We start from the raw sequence: 22,209 nt of genomic DNA on the forward strand, positions 1-22,209 counted from the left end.
ATTGCAGTTTGCCATGATGGTGGAATGGACTTGGTTTTGCCAATTGTTTTAAAGATGTGAGAGGAGATATCTACCCAGATGGTTTTATTTGCTTTAACGAGTTCGTTTGAGAGGCCATCAGGTCCAGGAGCGCGTGAGGTATTTAAGTTGGTGATGGCTTTCTCAATATCTTCTATCTGCCAAGTAAATGTCCAAGGATGTTGTTGTCGGTTTGTGTCTTGAGTATCCCTGTTAGTAGTAATCTTGTAGAGCTTCAAAAAGTGTGTTTTCCATCCCTGTTCATCGTCATCTGTTGACATTTTGTCTATCGACGTTGTTTGGGGATTCAATAATTTCCATAGATCTCTTGTATTACGGTTGTTGAGAACATGCAGCATTTTTTCCGCACCATTTTGACTTTGTAGTGCTCGGTTAGATCTTGTCCAGTTTTTGTACTGTTGTTTCAGCAGTCTTATTTTTTCGTGATTTATGTGCGGCATCGGCTGTATCTTTTTGATTTAATTTCTCAGTTCATTCTTTTTGTTTGCTACTTAGTCGAATAAGCATGTATATGAAGATGGTTCTTATGAGTATTCGATGTTTTGAGAAGCTTGAATGGATTCAATAGTTGTGGAAAGTTTAACCGTCTTTCATTCTGACATAGAAGTGCAAGTGATTACATCAGATAATGTTCTCAGATCATGGTGAGAGATCTTCAATCTGTTCAAACCTGAATTTAGGGTTAGTTCTGGAAGATTTAATTTTACTTTCAGTGGATTGAACATTTGCCAAGTGATTGTCATTAGGGTGTGGTCACTATTGTCAGATTTCACATTTCTGACCTGTAGAAGCTTCAATTCGATCTGTTTGGATATGAAGATGTAATCGATGATGTCACTAGAGGAGCCTTGAGTCCACGTATGCAATGGGTTGTTGGTTAGTTTATCCAAAAAGTGCACTCTGACGAGACCCCTGGTAGACGTTTACTTTAGCCATCGTTGAGCTCGTGTGGGCAGGTTCTTTGGTTGTAACTCCGACCCTGCACGATCATAAAAATGCAGGTTCAAATCCCCGCATAATATAGGGTTACTGTTTGGATATTTTAGGATGATTTCATCTATACTGGTGAAGATTTTGTCGATGTATGCGTCTTCAGAAATAGCCATCGGGTTCCAGTAGTTATTAAATATTCCAAATATTTCTTGGTTGGTATTTGGCTTTGTCTTCGATGTGTTAAGTATCGTAATTTGGATCCAATCATTTACTTTAATTGATTCCATGATTGTGAGATTGCTGGTCACTATAATGAGGGTCATTAAGCCTGCAGATGGCTGCCCTTTTTTGCTTTTTATCGCAAGAACCATCATAATTGTGTATCCATCCCGGATTGGCTGCGTTGTAATCCATGATTCTTGGATACAGATGATGTCATATTGAGATCAATCATGTGTCTGGTTGCGAAAGAGGTGGCCATGTCCTCGCGTATTCCAGGAACATAATGAAATTTCGGGTTCAGGAGTTTGCAGTGATGGTTATTGGGTGGTATCTACACTCTCTGAATATGCTGTTTGTGACCATTCCATTATCCTCCGTATATGGTGGTCATTATGATCAGAGTGTTTTGGAAAAGATTTGGGGAGCTCCTGGTGATTATTTTCAATATACCAACCACTTTCATGTGAGTTTTCATCTCTTGTTCTGCTGTGGTAATTATCCATCCGATAATCTTGTTTGGACAAGTCGCTTTTTCTTTCTAGAACTTTTTCCATTTGGGCTTCTTTTTGTGGTTGGAAATTGTGTAATTCGAACCCAAGCAGGTTTAGATTGTTTTTTTCATTCATAATCAACTGCTTTATGTTGGAAGATATAAGAAGTAAGTGAATTTGGTCCAAGTGATTTCCATCCACAAAGTCCACTGTCAGAATCTCGTGTGTGGTGATATTTTGTAGATTCGGTATGGCTCTAAAGAGGCGCAGAACATTTGTTCTAATAAGAATCAGCACATGTGTGTTAGCTTCTGTTCTTTTCAAAAATACTGCTCGCAAAGTTGTAATTTTCTGCGAGTTAACAAAGATTGGCTCTGTTAATGCAGCAGATGGTGAGTTATTAGACCGAGGTGATAATTGAGTCTGAGGGTCGGCGGGACCATTAGAGGTCAGGTTTGCTTGATCTGCGTCTAGCATGGTGTTTGATATGTCTTCACACGATAGACTCATTTGTGTGTCCTGTCGAGAATCAGATTGCTCGTATTCATTCACAATCATGAGTGAAGAATCACTTGGCTGTATTTGTATTTGTGCTTCTTCTGAGATGTCGAGTTCATCGACAAGGTGTTGCGTTAGGTTTAATAGGACATCTAATTGCGCATCCTCAGTTAGTTCTTCTGACGTTTTATTTCCTTGAGGCGTCGAGGTTCTATTTTTGGCCAAATGTGCAGATTGGGATGTAGAGATGGATGTCCCTACTGGGTTTTTCATAAACGGCTTTTGTGATGGTGGTTTAGGCATCCTCAAGTTTCGGAGAAAGGCTCTGGACCCGGTTTGCCTTTTTTTTTGTTTTTGTTTTGTTTTGTCCTTTTAGATTTGGTGTAGAAGGCATGAAGATGGCATGAGTGCTTGCTGAAGGAGTCAATTTATTTTCGTTGTTTTTAATTTGACGATTAGAGACCGCTGGACAAACAGTGGGATTTAAGTCTACAGTCGACTGAAGGTTATTAATGAGGTTTCCGGAGGTTATCCATTTACTTGCTATATCTTTGATTGTTTGGGAAGGTCCTTGCTAAGTCTCGATCAATGGCGGGTTATTTGGTCGATTCATGGAGGTCATCATGGCTATTAGAGCTGTAGTAAGCTGCGTGTTATCCGCTCGCTCTTTTCTGGCAATATCTGACAGACATGGTTGCCACATTTTTCTTGTTTCTGCCTCATAGTCCAAACGGTCCTGGATTTTAAGTACGAAAGATTCTATAAAGATCTGCTAGGCATGAATAAGGGTAAGTAGTGTCGCTTGATCTTTGCTCGCATCTGCGCATGCCTCTTGCATTTTTAAGAATGGTGTCATTGTTTGAGATGTTACTGCTATAAGCATATTTTGAATATCTTGCATCATGGTTGGAATAGATGGCATGTGATCTGTTAGATGCGGAAGGCTGGCGTTCGTGGACATCTGTGGTTTTGTCTCATTTAAATCGGAGGGGAAATTTGCTTGTATCTGTGGTGATATTTCTCTCTAAAAATTCACTCTCAGCACATCTGTTTTCGATGTGCGTAGTTTGGAGAGGCTGTCTAAGCGATGTGGTTGTGGCATAGGGGTCGAGTAATCGTAATGTCAATGGCCAAGCTCTTCTTTGCACTTTTCCTGATTTGCGAGAGGCGCTTCAATCTCGATCATGTCCAAGGACAGTCGAGCAATCTTTGGGTTTCGATGGGCAGAAGGTGAGTTACAGTCGAGCAACCTTTGGGTTTCGATGGGCAGAAGGTGAGTTTGCTATGTCCTGTGATAGGCGCTTGCTTTCATAAAGCGATTGCCATCGTCTTTTTGCCAAGGCAGCTTTATCTCGCTGTGAGATCGAGGGGGTGAATTGTGCAGTTGCTTCTAAATTCCAATTTGCAAGAGAGGAGTTACTGGTTTGTGGTGTCACAGCATCGGCACGAATTGGTGATCCAGAGTTCAATGATAGGAATGGCGCACGAGTCTCAAGCTGCAAAGGCTTCATCATCTTATTATGTAGTTGTGTAACACCTTTGTTTTGCTGTTCCTTACTTTCGTTTTTATGGAAAAAGGTGGCGTTTGAGTGCAGACTTGATGTGTCATGTTGAGAAAATCCGTTGGATGCTAGGCAGCTGGTTGATGGTGGTATTATGTTTAGTTCAAGAACTGAATTTTGAAGTATGTTTTCACAAATTGACTCTGTGTTGCGCGTTTTAGATGGTGAGCTGTCCCTTTCTCGCAGTTTTGAAGCAGGTGATGGTCTATATGTAAGATCATCACTCTTGGAATCATTTTTTGGTAATTGTAATGGTTTGTCTTGTTCTGTATCTAGATCGATTTGGGTATTTGATTTTCTGGGGGTAGCAGAGAGTTGGTGCTGTGGTGTGGTAGGAGATTGTATTGTTTCTGGGTCTTCTTTCATTAAGGTTGTAATGTCTTTGTCCTGTTTTTGGTTAAGAATCAGTGCTTTCCCATTTTTTTGAGGGATTATAGTGGGTAACGCCTTAGCTCGTTGCCTGGTATGTGGACCATTGTTAGAGTCGTTATGTGTGGTTTGTGCGAGGTCTTCTTCCATCATATCCAGTAAAGGGCAACAGGCGTCTCCACAACAAAGCACTGTCACCGCAGAAACGTGAAGTTTTGTGAAATCTTTATGCGTTTGCGGCTTGAGAGGTTCTGTGCAAGTTCTACCTGTCATAAAAAGTCATTTGAAAGAAATCCGTGTGTGGCACAACTTAGACTGCCAGATAGTCCATGCTACTGAGTCAAAGGCTGTTGCCCGCAGTCCTCAGAGCCGGAGATGTTATACAATGCGGAAGTGCCCTCTCCTTTTTTGACCAGTCTATTCCACTGATGATAGTCGAAAGGTATGAGGCATGAACATAAGGTATTTCCAGTAAAATAAGAACGTTATTTCAGTTGATGCAGGTAAGTGACAATTAGGCTTCGGGTCAAAGGGTGGGATCAAGTCTCACCCCGCAGTCCCCAAATTTGAGTTTAGCCTGTGCTGGGGCAGGGTGAAGTTTTTCAATTTTGAAGTTGCCGTTCAATATATCGTGTTCTTGCACAGCAGAGGGAACGGAGTGTTGGATTAAGGGATGGATGCTATTTCCTATACAGGCGTGTCAAGGGGGCGGGATTAAGAGATAAAGAGTCTGATGCAGACAGTTATTGAGTAGTTTTACTTTCAGAGTGGTGATACAGTGCGCGAGATCGTGTCAGTCATTACCTGACGTTGCCTGGCCAAGATCAGTAAGTGGCCATAGTGTTGCGGCAAAGTGGGACAGCGGCCCAGCAAACAGCCAAACAGTGTTTGATGAGAGCGCCCGTGACTTGAGCGGGCTTTTCTTTTAATTAAATCAAATTAATACAAGAATGTAAAAGAGGGAATGTGCTGCCCACCGTAGAATGGCACCCTGGTTCACCATGCCAGGTCCTTCTTCTAGCTCTGTGCCTCTTCCCACCATGCCAGTGCCTCACTAGCTCATCATTGCCCTCACATGGTAACCTGACCTTTCAGTTGCCAGTGGCGCTCTAGCATTACATTACTTTGAGCAGGGATGGTGTCAGGGCCATGGGCCCCTAGCCAACCCCCCCACCCCAAACCCTCCAAACAGCTGCACACATGTTGGCAGTCTAATGCCACAGCAACATACTCCCTTAATTCATGACATTGAATGTAAACTTTGCAGCGCGCAAGTTACAGGTTGCGGTCATTTGTTGAGGTCATTTGACCATCACCTCCCTCTGGCCACTTGCAGCATCCAGCAGTGTTCTTAACACCTTTTTGGCTTTTTACTCTGTTTCCTCTACATTTCCTCTACATGAATCCCTTGCGGACAAGGAGCAATTCATGGCTTTTCAGCAGCCATTTAGCGTTTCAGTTCTCTGCTGGCTGGCTGTCCCATGATAATCTGCAGCTATTAACATCCTAGCTGCATTCCTTTGTCTTTATTATAATGTAAGCACTCCTAACTGTAGGCAAGGGGCCCCCAACCATCAAGATGAAATGGGCCCCCACGAGCCCTGACACATGTTTAGCCGTTTTGTGTTTGAGAGTCCCCCTTGCTCAAGTGGTCTGACCCCAAATATCTCTTTTCTCTCTGGCTCTATAGTTCTCAAGAAACCATTGGGAAATTGATGCAGAAACCTTGCTGGCGCCCATTGCTGACTTGCTCAGCACAGCCACACTAACCAATCACTGCACTCACATTTACATTCTGCAACACAGTATATAAGCATTCAGCCATGGCACTGGGAACTTTGTAGCAAAATCCTCGCTCGATGTTGCACCGTTGCCGTGGCCTTGAAAGAGCCTGCTGCATAGAGCCGCCCTCCCCGGAAGATGGCGCACTAGCGCTCTGAAGCAGAATTCTTGTCAATCTCAATTCCTCCCACGCGCCGCCTGTCCCCACACTTGCCATGTTAGCCAATGAAACCCCTGCTCCTGTTGAGAACCTCACAGCCGGCGCTACCCGGCTTGCCTCTCCGTCCCACGCGCTCTAATTCCCGTGTGCTCGTCATCACGCGCGGCGTGAACGACGCCCCTGCTAGCCAGCCGCATGCCGGGCCACCCATCACAAGCAGTTCTTGGCCTGTCCTGGCCTTCTGTGCTTTTGTGGATCCGACCGTGTCAGCCTGAGTGTCCCGCGCGCTTAACGTTGCACTTAATCCCGCTGTTGAAACGCCGCCCTGTCAATTTGCCTAATGAATTTCATGCCTCGTTCTTTACTGGTGATGTATGCTACTCATTCCTTCCCTCTTTCGCCTCCTCCTTTGGCTCTTCACCCCCCACCTGTTTCTTCTCTTTCCAGCCTGTGTTCGCGTCAGGCCTCATTAGGACCCAGGCGGTAAGGGGTTTACGGCGGCGTAAACAGCGTCGACCCTTACCGCCTGATTCCGAGGTCCCTTAGCGCCATGGAGGATTTAACACCTGCTTTTGGTGTTAAAATCCATGGGGCTAAGGGACTTTGTTGTTAATTACGCCACCGTAATTTACGGTGGCGTAATTAACACCTTCCCCACTCCCATTATGCCCTATGGGGCAAAAATGGGAATGGGGAAGGGTAAATGGGTTAATGGGGACTTACCGCCCCGCCAACCTCGGAATGGGGCGGTAAGTCCGCCAACCACCATGGCGTAAACGTAGTTTACGCCATGGTGGTAAAGGTACGTCCCAGGCGGTAACTTACCGCCTGGGTCTTACTTTACCGAGTTTCCTCACGTCCTCTTCCCCTCTGTGCTATTTTTGAAGCACACTTTCTTTCTGCCCTCCCATCCCCTGGCTCATTAGTTTTGGCTGTTAGATAGCGCTAAAGCACCACGTATAAGCCAAAATGAATGCATTGGAGTATAGATAGGAGGGCGATGACATGTGAGGAGGGGCACAGAGCTGTAGGTGTGGCCATTCCCACCCACTCCCTAACCCCACCCCCTCTGCCCAAAACACATCCTCCTTGGATATCTTTGAGCTAGCACTATCATGCAGTCTTCCAATGGGTTAATTGCAGCTGCTGTGTAATAACAATGTTATGACCGAGTGCGCCTTCAGCCATTTGATTTATAAGCAGTATGCCTAACTTCACCAACGTCCTGGCAAAAACTGACATTGGCCAAGCCAACAGTTTTGTCTTGTGAAAATGTCCTTGTAAAGATTTTGCGTAGATATTATCAAACATAAACTATTAGGCATAACGTCTGAGATAATTTGTCCAAGATCACAAAATTTGGTGGAGTGGGGAAACTGATATGAGAACTATGGGCTCATGGAGGTACAGCTAATAAGGCTGCCACTAGACCCCACCTCCTCTGGTATTTATCCCCTGGGCCCTTGGTGCGCTAGTCACTTACATTAATGAAGGACCAATCAAAGACCGTTCAGTATTAGGGAGGTGTTGGCGGTGAGATGATAGGACGGGAGGGGGAGCACTCGGCGGGTTGAAGGCTGGGCATTCGGCTCAGGCCCATTAGCGGGTTCTCCCTTGCACACAATTTATGGGGCAGGACTGGCAGGCCCAAGGAAGGCGAAGAACTTTAATCATGTTATGAAATAATTGTGCTAATCAAGGCCCATCTGTTAGAGGCGACATATTTGCTGCCTCTGCAGAGCATCTCAACTTTCTGAACACTGTGTCCCCACTTCCCGCACACTCTGCGTCCCATCACGCTCTGAGTCCCTTCACTCTAGTCCCGTCTGCTCTCCTCCCACGGAGAGATCTCCTTTTCTCTCTTCTCTGTGTCCTCTGACCGCTCCCCCCCGCAGTCATCTTCCCCCCCACCCTCCATCTCCATGCTTATTTTTTTTCAATTCCACCCACCCCACTTACCTTATTTCGGCAGCCTCACCTTCTGTTCTGCTTTCGACGGCCATCATGGATAGGGAAGAGGGCCTTCCTTTTGCATGGAGGCCATCTTGGAACAGTCTTTTCAGCGATATGCGCCCTGTTAACGGAGCAAAAATACTGTAAATGAGCACCGTCCCAAGTCTGGGACGGGTGCTAATGGCCTTATGTACCCGTTCCACGGGTATCACTGGGGGGTAGCGGCCCGGTGCCCACGTTAACTCAGGCCCTGGAGGTTACCCCAAGTGATTCCCATAGAACGGGTACATAATGCCACATTCACACCCGTGGAAGTTTGTCCAGCCAGTCAGGTGTCTGGGAACATGGGTGGAATCCTCCTGTAACCTTGTGCATGCTCTCAGCCACCCAAGTTCCTCACTTGACCTCCTTGAAAGCTGCATTGTTTTTTCCGCCCCCCTCCCACCATGGAAAATAGAAAAGAGACTTACCCCCTTTTCTGTTTTACCCAGCAGTAGCCATCTTTGTTTTTTTTTTCCACAGGTGATTGGCCACGTGCAATACGCGCGGAGCACATCTCCCATGAAAAAAAAACTTTTAAACTATTCACACCCAGAGAGAGCCTGAAGATGCGAATAGCAATCACACCTGCATTTGGCGCATAAAGGGAGTTAATGTTCCTGAGTACTCGCTGAGGCTCACAATACTCTCAGGCCTCCCTTAGGCTAGGGCTGACCGTTGCTGGTCCTGTATGCCCTTGAACACAGGGGTGATCACCATATTCATGCCAGGCACACGTCGCATGAGTGATCTGGGGCTACAAGCACCAGTACCAGTATAAAAAGAAGAAACCAGGACTGGATGAGCTCACGCCAGGCATAATGGCTAATGAGAGATCTGGAGCTACCAGTACCAGTACAGTACCCAAAGAAGAAACCAGTACTGGATGAGGTAGTCACGTCTGGCATAGCGCCTAATGAGGGTTCTGGGGCTACCAGTATGCAAAGAAGAAACCAGGACTGGTCGAGTTAGACATGTCAGGCATTGCACCTCATGAGAGATCTGGGGAAGCCAGTACCAGAATCAGTATGCAAAGAAGAGACCAGGACTGGATGAGGTACTCATGCCAGGCATAGCACCTCATGAGAGATCTGGAGTAACCAGTACCAGTATGCAAAGAAGAAACCAGGACTGGATGAGCTCCTCACGCCAGACATAGCACCTCATGAGAGATCTGGGGCTACCAGTACCAGTACACAAAGAAGAAGCCAGGACTGGATGGGCTTCTTATGCCAGAGAGCTATAGAGCTATCAGTACCAGTACACAAAGAAGAAACCAGGACTGGATGAGCTCCTCTAGCCAGGCATATCGCCTCATGAGAGATCTGGAGCTACCAGTATCCGTACCAGTATGCCAAGAAAAAACTAGGATGGATGAATTACTCACACCAGGCATAGTGCCTCATGAGAGAAGAAAAGAAGAAACCTGTACTGTATGAGCTACACATGCCAGGCATAGCACCTAATTAGAGATCTGGAGCTACTAGTACCAGTACTGTATGCAAAGAAGAAACCAGGACTGGATGAGCTACTCACGCCAAGCCTAGTGCCTAATGAGGGATCTGGAGTAACAGCAGGGATGTAATTTGGGGGTCACAGGGGTCGCAGCCACTACCCCTCTGTTCTCCCTTGCTATCCCTGTAAAAATAAAACATTTTTTTAAAGTTTACATTTTTTTTAAACTGAAACTCCTGGTCTGCGCTTGCCCCGTCACAATCTTCACCCATCAAGGTGAAGGCTGGGCCGGGGCTTGCAGTGCGAGAAGTAAGCGCTCAGTTGGGGTTGGAGCTGACCATGACATGTGGCACATGTCATGTTGTGGAGGGTCCCATCACCCTCTCTCTGGGCCTCGGCATCTCTGGGGTCAAGAAAACACCCTGGAGCACATCAGCCGACTGAGGCAGAATTTTCAAAGTCAGCAAGTTTATTTTCTTCCAAGCAGGGCACATTATCATACAGCTTCCAGGACATCTTTGGGACACTGCTAAAGGTCATAACAATTCCCTCCTTATATACTCTTCTTGGTTTTCTCAGTTCCTTGTCTATGATGCAGAGCACTCTCATTGGTTCAGGCACTCCAAGACAAGCCCTTTCCTTCTCTAGGGTTGGCTGACTAAGCTGCAAATTCACAAAAGCTCCCATGTCATACCTACATCTGTAACTGATTGAGATTGTTTGTGCTGTACCTGACCTTTAAAATGGGAAATCCAATGACGCCAATCCTGAGACTATTGTATCAACTGCATCATGGTTTCCTGTCCCAGAGGCCCGAATATGGGCATCAGCCGTATCCTCTCTGCTAATTGAACCAGCTGAATGCATCGCCCACTATCTTCCCTTGACTGCTACCTCGCTCCCACGGCTCGTCACTTTCAAGAATAGAGATAAGGGGCCCAGACACCACGTACTGACTACTGCACTGTCACTGAACTATCATGAGGTAATGCATTTATCCTTTCAGCATGGTTTCACAGAAATTCACTTATTTGTATGCCCAACATCCATCTTAGAGTGCCTGACTCTGGCTTAAACCCAAAATGGCTGCCCACATTACAAAATGCCTGACCAAGCTATGTTTACTTACAACTTGGTACCTGCTCCTATTTGAATCTAGTTTCTTTGATAATGTATCATAACATGTACTACCTGACACATTCTCTACTGCACATGACGTTTTGACTCCAAAGAATAGATCATCTTCCAAAGTATTTTCCTAGAAGGCACTACAATTCTGATTTCTGTAATTTAAATCAGCGATCAACCCGATAGTTTATCATCATTCGGTTCGAGGTAGAGGGGGACTATCACCACTACATTCAGTTTGAGAGGGAGTGGGTACTCATTCCTTTACACACACCCCCTATGTATAGTATTTAGTCATTTACTCAAATAGACACAACTACACCCATGTCCACCCTCCTCAATGTTCAATGTACTTACACATTTCCGACCTAATCACCCTTTTCTATAATACATTTTACTTCAATCTGAGAGGTATACTAACACATTTCTACAACATCAGTACTAACACATTATACTCTCCTAGTCTAAACATGTATGTGTCCCTAAAAACGACTTTTATGTACTTTCATGTGAGTCCTACCTCCACTCCCCAGTTTACTTTAAACTAATGTATGCCTCAGATAATTTTACAACCACTATGAGACTCAAGAGACAGTCAAGCTTTGAGATTAGCCATTAGCCCATCGTCTGCACACATTTTATCCATATCGTGGCTCATTATTCCACATACTTTCCGCCACTCCCACCTCACGACATTTTCTTTCCTTGCTCCCATTCTCTGCCCCATGCCGATTTTCAATTTTATATTATTATTATTATTATTATTTCTTTTCACTGGTACATCTTCCACCCGAATCATCTTGGTTTGGCATCCACGGACCGTCTGTGTCCTGTTGATTGTGTCCTCTTTTTTTGGCGGCCTTGCAGCTAGTCCTTAGGCCCTTTAATCCAAAGGCTGGTACTTTCACTTTTTAGTGTCTCCTTTTCCACAGAGCACTCATAGTCGTAGTTCAAATTTTAATTGAAAAGTCCACATGAGGGGGCATTTTAGCAAGGGAACACAAGGATGGGGGAGTCTTTCGCAGACACATTCGGAACAATTGTTACTCTAACAGGGCTTTTATTTGGGTTCCTCTGTGACGTCTCTCTCTTCACGTGGTTTGATGGTTTCAAGTTTCTGCGGCATACAGGTCCCTCGCTGTCCATCTGTAATATAAAACTGAATGAGTTTCCTTTGACAAAAAAATATGTCTCTATTATCAATATGTTTTCTTTTAACCCAACCCCTTAAAAACTTTGTTTATGTGTTTTGTCAAAATTGACCTGCCTTCTAAACAACCTAGATTTAAGCAACTTTTTTGAACGTCCCTGCTTTTGAGAAAAACTATGTTTAAACATTTTCTGGACATCCCTGCCTCGTAGACAAAGCTATCAGACAATTTGGTTCTGTGTATGCAAAAGCTACTAATTCTCTCCCCTTTTTTGTACATATTGTCATTTAGCTCACTGTATATGGTCCGCCTGCTGGAACCTGATTTGTTTACAATAAACATATTTCTAGGCAATAAATACATTTGCCTGCCTCATATTTTCTCTGCCCTTATGTCATCTGGGCTTTCTCTTTTTATACATATCATACTTGTCTCTTCAGGAGATTTTTCATTGTCCCTATAGATCGACATTCTCAGATATAAAGGTGTTTCAAACTGTCAGATGACAAGCAACAATTTACAAAATAATAAACCAAAAAGCATATTGTCGTCATCTCCATCTTCTAGGCGCATCCATAGCAGAAGAGGACGTCTTTTGTTAGGGATCCCTGTTTGTCAAACGGGAAATTATATTGTGCCTCCTATTGCAACCAATATATGTATATTGGCCTACGCCAAGCTGCTCGTGAGCCACTTGCGAAGAAATCCGTGTTGCAAGGTCCTGACCTTAAAATCAATGTAAGCCGCCTTTTTAGGTCAATCCGCCATTTTAGGTTTATTTTGTAAAGTCACCCTCTGAGTTAAAATGGTGGACGATGTCATTCAGAAATACAACATGGTCGTCTTGACCTCTATGTCTAGCTAATATGTAACTTGCCTGCAGGCCACTTGTTGAGGTCGTGAACTGAGACCTTGTCCTTCGTTGACCTGTGTGTAAAGGATTACTCGCGTCAATGAAACTAATCCACGAGCATAGGTTAAGAACAATGTATTCAAATACTGAACTGAGAACACTTGTTTAACTACATTGTATTAATGTTTGAGAAGACCTGCATAGGAAATCCCAAAATACACAGTTGCTGTGTAGGCTTGTTGACGTATGTATTAAAGGTAAACTAGTTACATGTGGATATGCAAACTCGACATGAACCCTAGATCAGTGATGTATTAGAGGAATATTAACCCGAAGTAGGGTTGGACATCGTGTTCGCAAATGGTATAAAAGAGCAATGAATTCTAATGTACAGCGTCTCTCACTGAATACACCGAACCACGCTGGAGTTCGCTGTGTTGCACTGAGGGCCGATAGCTATCTGATTTTGCTTTGTTCTTTGTAACTGATTCAGTATAAATTAAACATCTTTGTATGTTCCTTTGTAACCCGTGTTCGGTGTATTTCCTTTTGGGGTACTCAGTCTCGATATTTTTGATTTTGTTTTCACAGTTGGCGCCCGAATATGGACCCTCAAGATTGATGCCAGATTATCGAAGGTTGACCCTCGCTATTTGACCGGGATCGGACGGTGTGACAAAAAGGGGCCCCACTGAACGAGATGCGACACCTCAGCAGCGCTGCACGACCCGATCCCTGGACGATTAGCTTGTGGTACGAGAACGGCATCTTGACGAGGGTCCACTTATCGAGGTGGGTAGATTTGCCGAAATCACCACACACGAGGTAAGATTAGTTAGGTAAGATTCTTTGAAATCCGATCGGACCTCCTTAAGAAATTGATCAGGTGAGTCGTGACCCGACTCTTAAATAATCCTGATAATTTGATTTTGCCGTATTGTATCTGCAGACACAATTATTGACCAGGTAACACCAATAATTTGATATGCCTGGGAAATTGTCTATCTGCTTCAGGGCGTTATTCCGCGGTGATAGACAATCTTTGGAATTTAGCCGTCCAGCACCACAAGAGGGGTCGCCGGCGTGTACTATGTACTGTAAGCATGGCATTGGAAGTATAGTGTTTAATGATATTTGGCACAGACAAACCAGACATGCCTCCGAACTTCAGTGGCCAATCAATGGTAGTTTTGAAATCACTCGTATTGAGTATTTAGAGTCTATTCTGTTAAAGAAAAAGGCTAGACCTGCAGCATTTGATGTTTTGCAGAATTGGAAAAAAGAAGCATTACAGCAACTTAAGAGTAGAGAAAAACATGCGTGCTGTCATAAAATGAATGCCGAAAAAGCATTATTGTATGACCAAGATAAGCATTCTGAGTCGACTAGGAATATGGATAGGGCTTTCTCACTTGGAATTCAGAAAATCTATCCTTCTAAAGACCTTCATGTTTCCGACGAAATTCATAGACAAATTATTAAATGAACGAAGGCCTGGTGCCTCTGCGCCACCTCTGCATGTTCCTCTTCCTGCTGCTTTGCCTCTTCCTCCTGTTATTCCTGCTCTACTTGCTGTTGTTCCTGTTGTTCCTGCTCCTCCTAATGTTCCTCTTCCTCCAGTTACTGTTCCTCCACCTATTCCTCCACCTCTTCCTATTGCACCAGTAACAGTACCACCATTGAATTTGCCTGCTCCCTCTCTTCCAAGTGGTCCTGTGCCGCTTGTAGTCGATCAAGGTGCGGGGTCGAAGGTTGTCACTCGCAATACTGTACCACCAGAGAAGAAACGTGAGTTGATTGCATGGGCTAAACATTGTATGGAGAGGGATGATCAAGCTAATGTTTTTGCCACACTTTATAATATGGATAATTTTCCTGAGAAAAATGTTTTTATTTAAGGTTTAGGGATTCATTTATGTGAAATGTGGGGCAAATTAAATAAAACAGATCTCCCGCAGGGGTTAGGGGATCTAAATACTTTAGCGTTTTCAAGAGACACTGTGGAGAAAGTAAATGAGCATGTCAAGAGGTTATTTGAGTATAGAAAGGAGTTGGAAAGGTTACAGAATAAGGATGATGAGGGGGAAAGTATGTATGTACAGAAACAGTTCCTTCCTTGTCGAAAATCGATACCTGAGGAAGCACGAATTTGTACGAAGGACGCGCTTAGATGGATTTCAGATATGTCAATAACTCCAGTTGAGGTATATGACACATATAGTCAGTATACGCCCGAAATACAGAGGAAAGTGATACAGGTAATGATAGAGTACCTGCAGGATGATTGTGTAAAAAGAAAGATTAGTTGTCCCACAGAGTTATTGAGTATTTATAAGAGAGCTTTTTCACTTGACACTACTTTGACTGCTTTAGCGCTCAACTTAGCTCTGTTGCTTAGTAAGCATTCGGAGTCACCTACTTCTCAGTTGCCTATGAGAGAGGATCCTCTGACATTTGTCCCGAAGGTTGAGATTGTGGCCGATGCTGCACAGGGTATAGACGCTGTGAACATTCCTACACATTATATATCACAGTTTGTTCACGTCCCGTTCTCAAGACAAGAATTGAATACTATTAGACAATCTATTCCTGATATTAGGAAAAATCCGACAGGATTCTATAAAGAAATAGAGTCTGTCTTGCAGTCCTCAGTGTTCATCTTAAGCAATATTGATTTGTTATTTCCTGTACTCCTGCCCGTAGATTTGTGGAAACAAGTTAGAACTATAGAGGACGTGCCAGGGTTGGGAGATACGTGGGCGAATATAACTAGATTCGATGGAGAAAGGCCAGCTGGTGAAAGACCGCCCCAGGTGATACTAACTTTGCCTGATAGAATCATTACAAAATTAAAAACCATAATCCCGGAGAAAAGAATTATCTGGGACAAACCTACGGCCTGTGTCCAAGGGAAGTCTGAGGGTGCTACCGAGTTCTTTAATCGGTTCAAACAGGTATTCTCGGATTTCAGCGGACAAGACTTAGGCACAGAGTCTGAGAAAAGGTGTTTTGTGGACAAATTTGTGCGTGGATTGCTGCCCGACATCCAGTCACAAATTATGTCTTCTGAGAGCGCTTGGCAGGCGAAGTCCCAATCAGAAGTACTGCACATGGCTCAGTACTACGAGAATCGTGTCAATAATGAAAAATATAAAGTTGAAAAACGAAAAGGTAATTTAAAGACTAAATTACTTTTACAGCAAATTGTTAAAGGCCCCAGAGGGGGTAGTTCCCAGATTAGAGGTCAGTATGTTCCTCAAGGGAATGTGCCTTTGGGTCCTGTGAACATTAACCAGTGTGCCTATTGTCGACAAGAGGGTCATTGGTGTGCACAATGGCCCGTACTTCGACAGAGGTCGAATAACACATTTGGGAATATGGGTAGACGATCCAGAGGTCGCCCGGGTTTAGGTGGCCCTGGCAGAGGTCAGTTTGCACAGGATCCTCAGCAACCTTTTTCACAGGATAATCAGACTTCGAGTGCGGACACTAGGAACATATTTAATCATCCTTCTGCTGCATATTTATCTGAAGAGCTTCCTTTTGATGATATTCTGTTTCGTTAGGATTGCCCGAAGCAGGGTCTGGAACCTACACCTATTCCCATCAATCAGAAAGGTCCCTACGTTGAAATGGTGGTGGGAAATAGGAAACATCAGTTTTTGGTAGATACTGGAGCACAGAAGTGTTCCATTGATCATTCACGGGTTCCAAACATTCCACTGTCAGGGCAAACCAATGATTCTGTAGGGTTTTCTGGCAGTCCAGTTGTTTGTCTGGTTTCTTTGCCGTGACCTATTTCTTTGGGTCCCTTTACGGACCACTGTCCATTTCTGTTGACTTCGAATTGTGGAGAGAATTTGCTGGAGTTAAACCTGTTAAACGAATTAAATGCAGTGATTTATTGTTCTTCTGATGGAGTGCGCTTGACGATTTCACCACAGCAATTCTCTGTCTCACAATTCTTGACTAGACCTTTACCGCCAGAATTCATTGATGTACCAGAGAGTTTATGGGCTGTTGACGACAACGATGTCAGTGTTTTACAGATTGAGCCTATTAAGATAGTCTTGAAACATGGAATTGAGCTGCCACGCATTCCCTAGTATAAGATTTCAGTTGAGGGCGAGCGAGCTTTGAAATGCATTGTTTCTGATTTTGTGCATCGCGGGGTGATTGAGGAAATTTTAGGAAGTTTGTGCAATAGTCCGATTTTACCCGTGTACAAGAAAGGCGATAATGCAATTCCATTCCGTTTTATAATTGATTTACGTGCCATTAATAAAGTCGTTGCTGCGCAATTTACAATTGTGCCTGATGTAACGACAATATTTATTTTATTTATTTATATTAACCATGATTCCAGCTACAGCTACTTACTTTAGTGTTGTGGATCTAAAGAATGCTTTCTTTAGTATTCCTGTACACAAGGATAGTAGATACTTGTTAGCGTTCACCTTAGGGGGACGCTCGTTCACATTTACTCGTGCACCTCAAGGGTACACAGAGAGTCCTAGCATCTATAATAGGGCTTTGAAATAGCAGCTTGATACCCTTGAATTGCCCTCTACTTGTACATTGCTTCAGTATGTTGATGACTTGCTTTTAGCTGCTGATTCTGACAGTGCCTGCAAGGAGGGCACTGTGTTATTGCTTATTCATCTAGCTAAGCATGGCCACAAAGCTTCGCTTAAAAAGTTTCAATATTGTTGCCAGGAGGTCGCCTATTTAGGCTATCTCCTGTCAAAAGAGGGAAGAAGATTGACACCTGAACGTATAAAACACATTTCTGGCATGTGTGTCCCAAATACATAGAAGGAAGTTAGAGCCTTGATAGGTATTGCTTCTTACTGTAGGTTGTGGATCCCGAATTTTTCACTAGTGATCAAACCGATGTTGGCTTTGACAAAGAAGGGAATTTCTTCGCCATTGCCGTGGAACGCGAAACACCAGCAATCGTTTGACTTGCTCAAGACTGTATTATGCTATGCACCAGTTTTGGGCACACCAAACTATGAAAAGGCCTTTGTGTTGTTTGTGCATGAATGTGATGGATGTGCTTTGGCAGTATTAACGCAGGAACATGGAGGGAAGAATAGGCCGTGCGGTTACTTTTCTTCCACCCTTGATCCTGTAGCATGCGCTTTGCCAAGATGTTTTGCGAGCTGTCGCTGCTGTCGCTGCTGCTGCTGCGTCTGTAAAACAGAGTGAGGGAATGGTCTTAGGCCATGATCTAACCCTGATGGTGCCTCACACTGTAGATGTTCCACTGAACCGAACCCAAACGCAACATCTCACTTTCGCACGGTTGACGAGATATGAATTGATCTTGTTTGCTCCTCACATCCAATTTAAGAGGTGTTGTGTTCTTAATCCGGCTGAACTCCTACCTTTCCCACAAGATACTACTTGCAGCGATGAAGACTCACATGACTGTCTGTATACTACCGAACAAGAGACAAAGGGTAGAATTGATTTTAAAGACACTCCTTTGAATAATCCGCAAGGAGAGCTGTTTTGTGATGGCTCCTGCTTCAAACTTCCAGATGGTACATCGACAGCTGCTTATGCAATCACCACATTAAGCACGGTCGTGGAAACCAAGAGAATCAAGCATAACTCTTCGCAGTCCGCAGAGATTATAGCATTGTCCCGAGCTTGTGAAATTTCCGAAGGGCTTGTAGTAAACATATATACTGATAGTCAGTATGCCTTTGGGGTGGTTCACAACTTTGGGAGACTTTGGTCAGAGAGAGGGTTCTTAACTTCACATGGTACCAAGATCCAACATGGCTCCCTAATAGTACAAATGCGCTCCCTATTCAGTTAGCCGTTATGAAATGTGCAGCACATCGAAAGATTACAGAGGACATAGGAAAAGGGAATGCTTTCGCTGATCAGATAGCTAGACAAACTGCTACCGATCTCTTTACGGAGATGTATGTTTCAAGGGAGACTGTAAATGCCTATGCAATGGACGAGGGTGTTGGGTATGTATGGGATATCCAAGCTGATGCCACGTTAGAAGAATCCAAGAGGTGGGCTGAAGCCTTGGGGAAACTTGATGATGACGGATGTTGGGTGGACATAGTTGAAGGGAAATGGCTACTCCCTGATGCGTATGTAATGATGATGGTCATCATGGCCCATTATCCTACGCATGTATGTGCCCAGAAAGTAACAAAAATGTTAGAGAAAGTTTTAGTAAATGACAAAATTTCGAAAACTGCCCAACGCTATGTTCAGGATTGCATGATTTGCCTACAGCACAATATGGGAAAGGGGACAGCAACTCCAACGGAAAGTTTTGGGCCACCCTCTGTCGCCTTTGAAGTCATCCACTTTGATTTTATTGAAATGGAACGCTGTAATAATATGAAGTACGTATGGTCATCTGTGCTTTTAGTAAATGGGTTGAGGCTTTCCCTGTCAAAGATGCTACAGCCATGACTACTGCGAAAACCATGTTAAAAGAGTACTTCCCATGGTTCAGGTTACCAAGAGTCATCTGGTCGGACAATGGTCCACATTTTGTCACTGCTGTTATTCTGCAGATATGTGCAGCATTACAGATTGACAAACGGTTCCATTCGGCCAGACACGCTCAGAGCGCCGGACTAGTAGAAAGACACAATGGTATCAACAAGAACAAGCTCGCTAAGACGTGTGCCGGCACTAAATTAAAATGGCCGGACGCCTTACCGATCGTGTTATTATCCATGCATACAACCCCTCAAACTAAGACTGGGCTCTCTCCATTTGAGGTGGTGATGGGGAGACCTGCCAATATCTGGAACCTTCCTAAATGCAGATCTTTGAGAGATGTTGAAAATGTATTACTTTCAGATTATTGCAGCCAGTTGACTAAAAACCTGTATTTGATTTATCACCAGATGGGAGAGGCTTTACCTTTGCGATACGAGGGCCGGGCCACAGCATACGGCCTGGAAGCTGGGTGCTCATCAAGGTATTTGAGCGGTCTTCCTGCCTTGCACCTCGCTGGCGGGGCCCATTCCTGGTCCTGTTGGTCACGTAAACGGCGCTGCGGGTTTCTGAAAGAAAGAATTGGATCCACGTGTCGCACGTCAAGAAACTTCCTCACCCAGTGCCACACGATACAGAAGAAACAGAACCCCTCGCTAACGCTGCAACCAACGATCCCAAAGCAATAGATAGCGGTGAGAGTGTATCAGAGAATCTTTCTGAGCCCATGAGGCTTGGGAAACCAGCCATTTCTTCTCCACACTCTCCAAAAGTTTCACAAATTCGGCATCTTCACTTGTTTCTGATACATTGCTTCCAACGGGAAGTGACGACACATTGTTTCCAGATCAATCAGTACCGGGAAAAGCAAGGTACAATCTGCGTCCAAGAAAAAAGACTTACGGCACGGTTTTGCTGTGCATCTGATAGACTTACGCACGGTTCGGCTGTGAATTCGGAGAAGGAAAGAATCATCGAGGGCTTGTTTTTGCCCAAATTTGAGAAAGGGGATTCTGTTGGCTAGGGTTGTGGAAGGACTAAGAAGTTGCGCAGCTGGGAGGTCGCCAGCAACGAACATTGGGGGTTTCCATTTGAAGACTACAATGCCTGCCTTCGCTAGCGCTCGTATGGGACTTGTGAATGATTGTGTGACCAACCGGGACAATGGACAATGCACCTGGGCCCTGAAAACGTATTGCTGTGTTTTTATAATAATATTTGGTTTTATAATAGTCACTATCCTAGGCTTATGGTACCTTGAGGAAATGCATCCTTTAGAATCCTTGTTACCGACTCAAAATATACCTACTGTTCCTACTCCCTTTGTACATTCACATACTCTGTCCCTTAGGGACTCCCAGCATAGACAAAGGTACCACAATAATACTCTGCTACTTTTCATGAATGCTACGCATGCCATTTTTAATAAGTCCAACTGTTGGGTCTGCTCAAATTTACTGCAACACGGGGATAAGGGGCTAGGTTGGTATATTCATCCTTTACCTTTGACACCTGCTTGTTATGCTTCTCTTAGAGCTCATTCTTTGGCTGTTGGAACAATAGCATCTCGGGGAACTTTGATGGCACTAATTTGAATAGTTTTGAGAAACGTGTTCTGACTCCCCTGGGATGCTCGCTTTTCGCAAATAGGAGTAAGCCTAACATTGCATCTGTTAGGCCTTCTGATAGACTGTCTCGTCCTTTCCAATCTTTGATTTCCTTCAAGATGGCTCTGATAGGCAATAAGGATGCCATGCCTCCTTCTTACAGTGTTAACCATAACCCTGATTCAGTTTCTTTTTTCAAATGGTACTCAGTCAATGGGAGATTTTAAAGGTTGTGCCAACGTTGCAAATTTGACTGAGGAAGACAGAGCTTTGTATGTAGGCGAACCTGTCTACTTTGTTTGTGGTAATGTAGCATTTCCATGGTTGCCCAGGGATTGGCAGGGAACCTGTTATTTAGGGATCCTGTTACCTGGGGTGTTTATAGCTAGTACAATAGAAGTTTCAAAGGCTCGTCCACGGCGGGATGAGAACGGTGACACTCCAGCAAAAATCTTGGGAGATATAGCAAAATCAGTTGTGCCATTTTGGGGGCAGACAGCGAAATCTGAAGATATCAGAAGACTAGCAAGAGTACTGGAGAGAACCATCAACCGGACCACTGACATACTCTATAATATGACATTAGAACAGAATGCGATAAGATTAGTAGCGCTTCAGAACCGGATGGCATTAGATGTCCTTCTGGCTGAACGTGGTGGAGTGTGTAAATTAGTGGGGTCCGCTTGCTGTGTTTTCGTGCCAGATTCCTCTCCAACTATCATCAAGGCAATACAGAATCTGCACGTCCTTAGTTCAGAAGTGCATGTTCCCGAGGGAAACTGGGATCTTAGCGCTTGGTTCTGGGACTTATTGCGATCTTGGGGTTGGAAGGTACTTTCGGTCTTACTGATCATTTTGGGAATTCTGTTGTTCCTTTGTTGTTGTATTCAGTGTCTACCTAGTATATTTTCGATACTAGGGGGATGTTGCGCACAAGCGATAGGTACTATAGGACATAAAGTGTATGCCCCAGATAAAACCTCCAAGGAATATGTGTTAAAAGAAATTTTAGCGAATGACCTGATGGCAATAGATATTTCTGACAGCGATTCCGGGTGCATGGACGATGATGCATGGAGTTATTTGCAAGGAGATCTGAAGTAGTTTAGCACTTGGCATAGGCCAAAAGGAGGGTTTGTCAAACGGGAAATTATATCATGCCTCCTATTGCAACGAATATATGTATATTGGCCTACGCCAAGCTGCTCGTGAGCCACTTGCGAAGAAATCCGTGTTGCAAGGTCCTGACCTTAAAATCAATGTAAGCCGCCATTTTAGGTTCGCTTTGTAAAGTCACCCTGTGAGTTAAAATGGTGGACGATGTCATTTCGAAATACAACGAAATACAACATTCACCTCTGTGTGTAGCTAATATGTAACTTGCCTGCAGGCCTATTGTTGAGGTCGTGAACTGAGACCTTGTCCTTCGTTGACCTGTGTGTAAAGGATTACTCGCATCAATTAAACTAATCCACGAGCATATG

The sequence above is a fragment of the Ambystoma mexicanum genome, chromosome 1p (assembly GCF_040938575.1).
Source record: "Ambystoma mexicanum isolate Mex_15411 chromosome 1p, UKY_AmexF1_1, whole genome shotgun sequence".
Taxonomy (NCBI): Eukaryota; Metazoa; Chordata; class Amphibia; order Caudata; family Ambystomatidae; genus Ambystoma; species Ambystoma mexicanum.